The following is an 11,814-nucleotide window of genomic DNA, read 5'->3' as shown; positions in this document are numbered from 1 at the left end:
TGATCATAAATTAATTTAGAAATAATTTGGTGATAAAAAATGTGACTAATTAAATATGGGCTCTTGTATTTATATAAGTGCGGGCTAATACTCATTTGGAATGGGCTTGGCATGCAATGGGAGTCCATGGATAGTCGATGGAGCTTTTAACCAATGGATCCTTGGAAAGGAAGAGTCATGGGTATTAGGGTTTACATGGATGTAACCCTAATCCTCCACACTATATAAAGGAGCTTGTGATGCTTGAAATGGCACTAGTTGTGCGTGTGAAAGAAGGTGGTCGATTGCTAGAAGCAAACATACACTCTCATAGTTTTTCCAAGTTTGTGGTGATTTGTGATTTCCATTTGAGGCATCCACATTATTGGTGCTTGGCTCTCAAACTCCAAGGAATCAACTCACTAATCAAAGGTATGTAATTCATCTAGCTTTTATGTTTAAAGTTCCCCATGCCATGCTAGATAGGTTATGAACCTTGGAAAAACAAATTCGCATGTATTCATAGTAAAACATAGATCCAAGGTTTATAGGGTTGCATGTACACCATAGGAGTGTTAGGATGCTCAAAACCCAACGGTAACATTGGTTATTCACACTTTGTTTGTGATCCTCGGTATCCCAGTCACAAACTTGAAGGGCACGATCGAGATTTAAACATGCCATTGAAAGTTTCAACAATCTCAAAGGATCTAGAAATTTCAATTCACTTAAAACCTAAAATTCTTTTTTGTTTTTCGTGTTGGAAATTGGTAAATCGTCATTTACCTACCTTCAAATATTTTGCAATTGGATTACGACATCCCTCTTCCAAATTGTAAAATATTATGTTGGGTCCTAGCCTTAATATTTCATTTGGGTGTTATATTAAGGACTTAAATCAACTAACTTGAATTTCTCCCATTGTAGATGTCTAGTTCAGACAACTATGGTCTTCCCAAATCTTTTGGAACAAGCTTTCCTCTTGAAGATGATGTCCCGCGGTTGGACCGTGGAAGTCATACTTCACTTCCTCCACCTTCTCAAATAATTCTCCCTAACCTACAAGTTCAAAGACTTGAAAAATTCAAGGTTACTCAAGCCCTACTTGCAATGAAACATCAAGATGGAAGGCATGTGTGTACTCACGTCTTGGAGATGAAGTCACGTATTGACAGGATGAGAGTATTGGGTGTCGTTGTCTCAAGGAAGTTGGCGGTCGACTAGGTTCTTCAATCACTTCCCGAGTCATATAGTGAGTTCATAAAGGACTACTATGTGACAGACCACGACATGACCCTTATTGATCTTACCTATTTGCTTGTTGTTGCTGAATCAGAAATGATTTAGCGCACTGGAAATGCAAATTTGATTGGAAGATCTACACCCCAAACTTCCATGGACATTGACAATGGAAACATTGGAAGTCCAGAAAATATTTCTCTTTCCAAGGGAAAGAGAAAGGCTAAGTCTGAGATTGTCCCGCGTACCATTCCCAAAGAGTCTATATGTTTCTATTGCCAAGAGAAGGGGCATTGCTTGCGAAGCTGCCCTAACTACCTGAAAGATCTGAGAAAAGGTAGAATCGAAAAGTTTGACTCTGCTTCAGGTAAGTCTACTGTCTAACTCTATTAAGTTCCTATTTGTTGATTCTTAATACATGATGTGACAATATTGCATTTTGATGTTTTGTACGATCATGGAAAGGGAAGGAAGCTTAAAGGAAGTGTATGCTGAATCTAATCGTGAAGATGGATTTCAATCGCATGGTTCGAAGATCGGATTTTTGAGCTGCTTCTTAGAGTTATGATAGATTGCTAGGAAATATGTAATAACATAGTTTTCATTTGTAATTTCATTGTAAGGAAAAGTTTTTTCCGCATTGTATAAATAAATAAAATTTTGTTTTTATTTTTATTATATCTCCTTGCAATGACATTTGTGAAAATTGATGTTTGTATGTTTCTATATTAGCAATATGAATTTGATTCTTTCGTTTGTGGTAGTGTCGAGTTTTTGCCAAATAAGGAAAGATTTTCATCACCAAAGTTTCAATTGGACAGAAACTTGGAATCATGCAATTTGTATTGTATGATGAATGAGAATTTTCATCTTTGGTAAATTAAGACTAATTCCTTGTTCACATGTATATGTGAGTCAAGTGAAGAACTAGGGGATCGGGTACATTGGGTGTGCGTTGGTCAAGATGCACCACAAAGATCCATAAGACTATTCGTCATGATTTGCTAAAGTTTAGTAAACATGGTTATGCTTACAAGTTTAAGTATAATTCTGAAACATTGGAAAATGTTCAATGTATGGCACAACGAATGAGAAGAATCATAGTAGGCAGAAATATAAAAGTTTCTCCAATCTGAAAAAATGGGATAGTACTTTAGTATCGTGTTTTATGATCATCTTAATGTTTATGGAAAAACCATATTACAATTGATCCTGTAAACACATCTTAGTGCATTCGTATGGCTGAGAAGAGGAATCGTGAATTGTTGAAAAGTTTAAATCAAGAAGATGAGCCATACTTCGTTCCCAAAACAAGTCCTAGTGTCATACTCCAAGATTTTAACCTTGAGTGACATAATCTTAAGAAAACTTTAAAACACTTTTCGAATGTAGAGTAATAGTTTTATACACTTGTACATTTGAAATTGGTAAGTTGTGATGTTGTGGATAAAACAAAGGCCAACTAAGGCCAAGTGTGTGAAGTGTTTGTCTTGATTAGAATCTGCAATAACTCTTGAATATTTGTTTGTCAAGTAATGTTCCTTGACAAAGTGAATCATATATGTCAAGAGGTCAGTGGGAGTCTTAAAGATCTTGACAAGTTTCAAGAACTAATCAAGAATAAACCTATTGTTAAACACTAGCACACGACTTGAGGTTTGTGACCTATCGTGTTGACATATTCTTGTTTCTGTGCCCATTCCAGTTAAAGTTGAGTATGCATGTGAGTTCTGAGAGTTCTCAATTGGTTGTATAACAACTTGGAAGCAATGGTAGGCCCTTGTTTTGCCATGTGGCAAGAAATTAAGATTGAAAAAAGTTCAGTCCATATGAGTTTGGATTTGTCACTGACCTTGTCTTGTGATTATGGTTATGACAAATTCACATGGATAGGAACATTTACGACATAAAATCTGAGTGTCATAAGGTTTCTCTCTGACTCATGAAAATGATTGTGAGGAAACGCTTTCACTAAGTAGATTTTAAAGAGATAGAATTAGGATATTTTCAAATTAAATTATGATTACGACATCCCTCTTCATAATCTGAATTGGGAGAAAAGGCAAAGGGTCTAAACATTTGAGACATATTGCTATAAGTTCTAAAATTGTTTAGACACACATCTGACCTATCTAAGGAAAGGTGTATGAGTTTGAGAAGCCTAGATAAAGTCTTATCGAAGCGTCTCAAATCATAAATCTGAACTTTGGTAATGAGAGTCAACAAGTATTGATTTCTACAAGTCCAGCTGATTTCTAAATACATTTCAAAGCTAGTGGAAGCATAAGTGTTATGCTAATAAAGATAATAATTATTATGCTAGTGGGAGCATAGTTATTATGGAAAGTGTTGCAAGTTGGCAATGTTAATTATAGAAAACAAAAGTTTCAAGTCGCAAAGTCGCAGGGTTTCAAAAGTTGTTTTTCCATAATTAAGGGAGAGGAATTTATACATAATTTCAAATCTAAAAGCTTAGATTGTGATATTTTAATCAAATTTAGTCAAATATATATATGAATGTTATGTTGGAATGTATGACAACCCGAAATTTATATCTTGAATAATTGTTCAAATCAATCAAGGTTGGACTCATTTTGCTATCTTCTAGCATTGTTTAGAGTCAATTAGAGCGTTTTAAAGCAATAAACTTCATCATGTGGAGTTTATGGCCACACCATATGAGTTTACGGCCGTAAACTCAAGGTGGCCGTAAACTCGGGCTATAAACATGATATTCCTTCATTTCTTCCTCATTATTCACATTTCAACCTCAAGAACTTGATTCTCTCTCAAGTATCATAAGATCTTCATTTTTATCTTCCAAAAATGTAAGTGTTTCTTCCCTTGAATCATTGATACATCTTATTATCTAGTATCAACCTTTGATTTCATCCATTAATTTCATCTTTTCGGTTTGATCTTCAAGTGTTCTTCGTTTTCACCAAGAACACCAAGAACACCTGCTAAGTTCTTGGACTTCAAACACCCCTAAAAGTTTCTAAACTTGTAAGTACCTTCCCTTGTGTATTACTTACTGGTTATGCTACTTGAAATCATCAAATATCCATGATCAAAGAGATTTTACAGCCACGAGCATCTCCCTTGGCCGTAAACCCTTGTTAAGCCTTCAAGTTGGACATAAACTCTTCCTTAAGGCTTGGATAGGGTCTAGAACACTTCCTTGATGTTTGTATGACCTTAAATCACTTATTGGCACCAGACCTCATAAGTTTACGGTCGTAAACCCATAGGGTCGCAAACCCTATGGCCGCAAACTCATGTGGCCGTGAACACATGGACGTAAACACCATAGTGTGGCCTTAAACTCCTTAGATGCAATCCTTTGTGATTATAACGCTTCCATATAAGTGTTTCCTAGTTCCTAAGGTGGTTTTCCTTACATGATTAGTAGTTTAAACACTAATTATATACATATATGTTCATTATATGCTTATTAGGATCCGTTGTGCTCAAGTCTTCACTTGACACCTAGCATCCTTCAAATCGATCTTTCATTCGTATCACTCACTGCAGGTGAGTTCATACCCCTTGACTTATTATTTAAATGATTTTAAATGCTTTTACATGTAGATCTATTATAGTTATTATACCAATCACATGTGATTAATAACTATCAAACCAGTGGATTTCTTACATTTCAAACTGTGTTATCAAACAAACTGTCTCAAATCGTTTTATGAACTCTTTTACATGATAAATACTTTCTATTAAACTCTTTTAAACTTATACTTTGTTAAAATCATGTCTATATAGATATAGTTATATAAGTAGGACTGAAAGGACTTAGGACTGATAACTCGCCTTATTTCCTGTTCCTTGTTTGGTTGTGGACTTAGGGTATCAGTTATTTGTCCGAAGGTCGCTTGAATCTTAGTTATATATTATGTGTATGTATATAGATATTAAAGTTCTTCATTCAGTTTAATACCTTTGGGTAGCAAAGGTGTCCAAACATGTTCATTCATACAAACAACATTACTAGTAAACCATAATAGGTATAGTTTAGGAAGTCACTATTACTATTTCTAGAATAATGAAACATACAAGAGTCTAAAATACATGAGTCAGTACATACTATAACGAGAAACAATACTCACTATAAAGAGAAACAGAGAGAGTATACTATAACGAGAATCAATACATACTACACACTAGAGAACATACTACATACTAGAAAGAGAGAGCATACACTATACTAGTACATACTATACCAATACAAGAATACTATAACATTAATGTGATATACTACTTCATGGTTCGGCAAGATACTGATGCGTCACGTTTTGTACCCAGAGTCTCCTGGAGGGAGAGCGTGAATTTGTGTATAGATCTATATGGGACTGACCCTCTTACACCTTGCTGCTAGCTACAGTGGGACATGCAGGTCTACGGGTGACGAATGTCGTATCATTTCGACGTCTCGAACGTCGTGTTTTACTGATCGATCAAGTATGGTTACAATCATATCACATTTTACCTTAACTAACTAAAAAGTTTAAAGGTAGTTGGTACATTAGTAGTTACCTAGATAAAGCTACAGTACATCTTTATTTTTCCCATTTCATTCACATTGTGATCTTCTCACATAAATGGTAATGAGAAACGATATTTTGGTAATGATAGTCATACTTTGGGAAAACTCACACTTTTACAAAAGAACAAACATAGAGAACAGTTGAGTCTTGGTAGAAGACTACTTTAGTAGAAAATATAGGATTTTCTAGGAAGTTTACAAACATTTACATCAAATACTTACAAACTTTTACATCAAACATTTACAAGTACATTCTTCAAACTTATACAAACAATGACCCTAAAATACTTATGAACTCACCAACTTTAATGTTGATCTACGCTTTCAAAATAACTTGTATTCTCTGGTCACCGCTAGACAGGTGCCGATGGCCAGGTTTTGAGAAGATGGAGCACATTCAAGACTCATTTCTTATTTCGACATACATTTTTGGTGTCTCATAAACTTCAGAACACACTTGTATTAAAATTATTACTATTAATGCAATGGATGATGTTGTTGCTTGTTTACTATTATGCATTGTTGTGATACTGTACATGACGTCCTCCGCCCCCGAACGTTTCTGTCGTTCCGGTTTTGGGGTGTGACAGAATGGTTCAACATAAGGAAATTCGATATATGGAAATGTTAATTGCGTTCTCAAAATTTGATTATGATTATGGCATCCCTCTTCATAATCATAATTATGAGAACATGGCAAATAGAAATGTTATAGCAAAAGACTGATCAGATATCATGTCTTTATCTAAGACAGTATGAATCGTGTCCCATATGCTTCGGGTATAGGATCGATTCATATGCTATAATATTCTCGTGTTCTAATTTTCCAAATGCCTAGGGCATTTAGAGGAAAAAAGGAATAGAACAGGATATGAGTAAAGTGGTTAAACAACTGTTAAGGACAAACTAAGGTTCGCCAAAGATTGGTCGCTTAAGGACAGTTGGAAGTATAGTAATGGAAGGACCATATTGACATGATTATTAATAGACAGGAGTCTACTAATAATGAGTTGTCGTATTGCAAATATGGAATGTTTCCATATTGGTAGTTGAAGAATATATGAAAAAGTTAGAAACTTTTATGCAAGAAGGATGTTCATAGGAATGCACTTTGAATTTGAGACTTCATTTCCTTGGAATTGTCGTGTAACAATCTCCAAAGGAATATTTTGTAATATCATTGGTCAAGTCTCTGTGACTTTTGGCACCTAGACATTACAAAAGAATCATTGCATGATAGTTTAGAATCTAACACTTTCTAGCAGTGAGAAGAATTTGGAATTCTTACACTTGCAATAAGGATTTGGAATTTTGAAATGAGAATCATTGAAATTTTTTTCAATTGATTTATTTCACAAAGTAAGGACCATAGGAAAACATAGTGTGCATGGAATAACTATTGTTTAGACAAACATGGTGTGCATGCTTGGATCATGACATAAATATTGTTTTAATTCTAGTATTAAGTTGATTATTCGAAACATTGAACAATGAATAATGAGTAATCAATATGGGACTCAAAAGCTTTGGGCCATATAGGATTAGTATTATTCTGGTGTTTCACTTTGCATGTTTTGACTTCCCGAATAAGTAGGTTATTCAAACCATCCACAGTCGATCTTACTTTGGAATTATGTATTGAGGCAAGACTGTCATGAATGGGGCTGTAGAGGTTTGTTAGTCATAGCACAAGTTTGCTACAGTGTTCATGAGTGCTCCTGGAATAAGATTCGAGTATTGGATTCAACCCACGCTCATTTGAATCACTTCATGGATTTTATCACGAGTGATAATGAGGCGATAATATTTTATATTCTTGAAACGGAGACATGTAAGTTGTAGTTGTGAGTCGGTTGCACATTGACATATGTAAACACACCAATAACTTGGATGTTATAAAACATATTGTTGTGTGTAATTTGATGAGTAAGTACAAGCAAGCATTTGGGTCGAAGTTTATCCGTTCCTTTTACCCCATTTGATTAAAAGCGATATATGTGGGCCCCTCGATGATTTAGTGACGACACCAGGCCTGGACTGATTTGATTTGTTCAAGTAGTCGGTCATCATAAATCGGAAATCGGGAAACAACAGATTGACAGAGAGAATGATTATAATCCATGTCTCAGTCCATATGATATCTAGAATGGAGGAATAGACGATCCCTTATCTAATGGACGCGTCATTGACTAGGTCAGAGTTCGACAATGACTTTTAAGAGCTATGATTGCTAGTCGGGTTGTGGAGTCGTACTTTCAATAATAGAAATTAGACTTATCCAAGTGGGAGACTGTTGGATTAGTGTCTAAGTCTATAACTATAATTGGTATGTACTTGAACCGAGAGTAGCATGGTCCATTTGGGTTGCATGGCACCAGAACAATCTGAAGGATGGATAATTGAGAAGAGATTATTTATGGTTTATTAATATATTATAAGTTCTAATAGATTAATATGAAATCATATTATTTAATTAGTATTGATGAAGAACTAATTTTGTGATCAAAAGAGACTAATTAAATATATGGGGATTGACTATGTAAATCATTCATTCTTATAATGTGGGCTTATGATCCATAGTTCTTTGTGTTGGGCTAAACCCATGTGGTGACCCATGGATTATCCATGGAGGTTTAAACCCATGGAGCATGAGGAATATGGAAGGTCATGCACATTAGGGTTTGCATGGTGAAACCCTAATTAAGCCACACTATATAAGAACCCCTCTAGCTCATGAAATCGGACCTAAGGAAGCTTACAAGTGGGCAAGCCGATTTTATTAGTGCAAGTAACCTCATCTCAAGTTCCTCCATTTTTGGTGGTGTTGTGTGATTCCATTTGAGGTGCAACACTTGGGGCACTAAGTTCTTAAAGGTCCAAGGTTTCCAACTACAACAAAAGGTATGTCATCTAACTAGAAATTTGTAGTAAAGATACCACATTGTATGCTACTTAGGATGATGCTTTTGAAAAATAAAAGTTTGCATGTATATTAGAGAAAACATAGATCCAAAGCATCTAGGTTTGCATGTACACCATAGGAGTGTTAGAATGCTCAAAACCCTTAAGTAGTATCAGAGCCTAGGGTTGTTTTCTTATATACTTGATGGTACTTGTTTTCAAAGCTTGAAAAATCGATTTTTTTCTGTGTGGACAGTGGACTCGCCGAGTCCACTAGGGAAATCGACGAGTCCACCCTATAAACTGACCAACTCGCCGAGGCAGTTCATGCACTCGACGAGTTGGGGCTCCTGGATGCAGAATTTCGAGTTTTAAGGCTGGAATTGGACTAGGATCATTACCCTAAACTGTTTTTGAACTTGTAAACCTGTTTTTGATGAGGTAATGATCATGCTTATCCATTTTAAAAGATAATTGTCATAGTTTCATGTTTTGTATTAGTTTATATGGTTAGGCTAATTACATGAAATGTGTTTGATATGAATTGCCTTGTTCTTATGAGTTTAATTTAGATCTTTGAGAAATTGTTTGATTTTGTAAGTTACATTAGTTGATCTAAATGTTTTAATGAACTCCATAACTTGTCCTCAAGTTATGGACAAATGAAAAGTCTTTCTTTTAAAAGGTCATTAAAACTCATAGGTTTTGGGAAAGGGAAGAGTTTTTTACATAAATGTTTTTTATGAACTCCATAACTTGTCCTCAAGTTATGGATTTTCAATAGTCTTTTCATTAAAACCTATATTAAACTCATAAGTTATGTATTCCAAAAGTTTTTGAATAGTTGAAAACTTGCCCTCAAGTTTTGGAATTTGTCAATGTAAAAGTCTAGGTTTTGAAACATTTAATTCCAAACCCTAGAATTTTAAAGTTTAAAATTCTACCCTTATACTATTATAATATTATAGGTTTAATATGAATATATATATATATATATATATATATGTATAAGAACAAAGTCAGTCTTACCATTAGTAGGCCTCATTCACGAAGTCGGTCTATAAGGGGGCTATAAGGTTACTGCCTATAAAATGGCAGTTTAACAGGTATCCACTCTCACCTACCGTTTCCTTGACTGGTGGAGGGTCGTTAGCCGAACGGGTAGGATAGGACTCCAATTCTCCCTTCATTAAAAGTGTAATGATAAATATAATGTAACTAAACACTTATAAATTCCCAAATCTTAGTTACTTAGGAAAATGTGAATATGGTGCAAACCCATGAAATTGCACTTTGCACCTTGTTAAGCCATTAGTGGAGCGTGTGTGGTTAACCAGCACACTAATCTGGACTGACAGTGCGTGGCAAAGGGTAGCTTGATGTTAATCATAGAGCAATGGAGTGTGTGTGGTTAACCGACACATTAATTAGTTGGTTGTAACATTGGGTGTACCAAGCTAATTTGCATGGTTATTCACACCTTGTTTATAATCCTCGGCATCCCAGTCACAAACTTGAAGGGCACAATCGAGATTTAAACATGCCATTGAAAGTTTCAATAATCTCAAAGGATCTAGGAACTTCAATTCACTTAAAACCTAAAATTCTTTTTTGTTTTTGGTGATGCAAATTAGTAAATCGTCATTTACCTACCTTCAAATATTTTGCAATTGGATTACGACATCCCTCTTCCAAATTGTAAAATATTGTGTTGGGTCCTAGCCTTAATATTTCATTTGGGTGTTGTATTAAGGACTTAAATATACTAACTTAAATTTCTCCCATTGTAGATGTCTAGTTCAGACAACTATGGTCTTCCCAAATCTTTTGGAACAAGCTTTCCTCTTGAAGATGATGTCCCGCGGTTGGATCGTGGAAGTCATACTTCACTTCCTCCACCTCCTCCAATAATTCCCCCTAACCTACAAGTTCAAAGACTTGAAAAATTCAAGGTCACTCAAGCCCTACTTGCAATGAAAGATCAGATGGAAGGCATGTGTGTACTCATGTCTTGGAGATGAAGTCACGTATTGACAGGCTGAGAGTATTGGGTGTCGTTGTCTCGAGGAAGTTGGCGGTCGACTGGGTTCTTTAATCACTTCCCGAGTCATATAGTGAGTTCATAAATAACTACTATGTGACAGTCCATGACATGACCCTTATTGATCTTACCTATTTGCTTATTGCTGCTGAATCAGAAATGATTTGGCGCACTGGAAAAGTAAATTTGATTGGAAGATATACTCCCCAAACTGCCATGGACATTGACAATGGAAACATTGGAAGTCCATAAAAGATTTCTCTTTCCAAGGGAAAGAGAAAGGCTAAGTCTGAGATTGTCCCGCGTACCATTCCCAAAGAGTCTATATGTTTCTATTGCCAAGAGAAGGGGCATTGGTTGCGAAGCTGCCCTGACTACCTGAAAGATCTGAGAAAAGGTAGAATCAAAAAGTTTGACTCTGCTTCAGGTAAGTCTACTGTCTAACTCTATTAAGTTCCTAATTGTTGATTCTTAATACATGATGTGACAAGGTTGCATTTTGATGTTTTGTAGGATCATGCAAAGGGAAGGAAGCTTAAAGGAAGTGTATGCTGAATCTAATCGCGAAGATGGATTTCAATCGCATGGTTCGAAGATCGGATTTTTTAGCTGCTGCTTAGAGTTATGATAGATTGCTAGGAAATATGTAATAACATAGTTTTCATTTATAATTGCATTGTAAGGAAAAGTTTTTTCCGCATTTTATAAATAAATAAAATTTTGTTTTTATTTTTATTATATATCCATGCAATGGCATTTGTGAAAATTGATGTTTGTATGTTTCTATATTAGCAATATGAATTTGATTCTTTCGTTTGTGGTAGTGTCGAGTTTTTGCCAAATAAGGAAAGATTTTCATCACCAAAGTTTCAATTGGACAGAAACTTGGAATCATGCAATTTGTATTGTATGATGAATGAGAATTTTCATCTTTGGTAAATTAAGACTAATTCCTTGTTCACATGTATATGTGAGTCAAGTGAAGAACTAGGGGATCGGGTACATTGGGTGTGCGTTGGTCAAGATGCACCACAAAGATCCATAAGACTATTCGTCATGATTTGCTAAAGTTTAGTAAACATGGTTATGCTTACAAGTT

Source organism: Lactuca virosa, chromosome 3, assembly GCF_052849685.1.
Source record: "Lactuca virosa cultivar CGN04683 chromosome 3, Lactuca_virosa_CGN04683_v6, whole genome shotgun sequence".
In the NCBI taxonomy this organism is placed as follows: domain Eukaryota; kingdom Viridiplantae; phylum Streptophyta; class Magnoliopsida; order Asterales; family Asteraceae; genus Lactuca; species Lactuca virosa.
The sequence above is the reverse complement of the archived record's forward strand: the minus strand, read 5'-3'. Positions refer to the sequence as shown.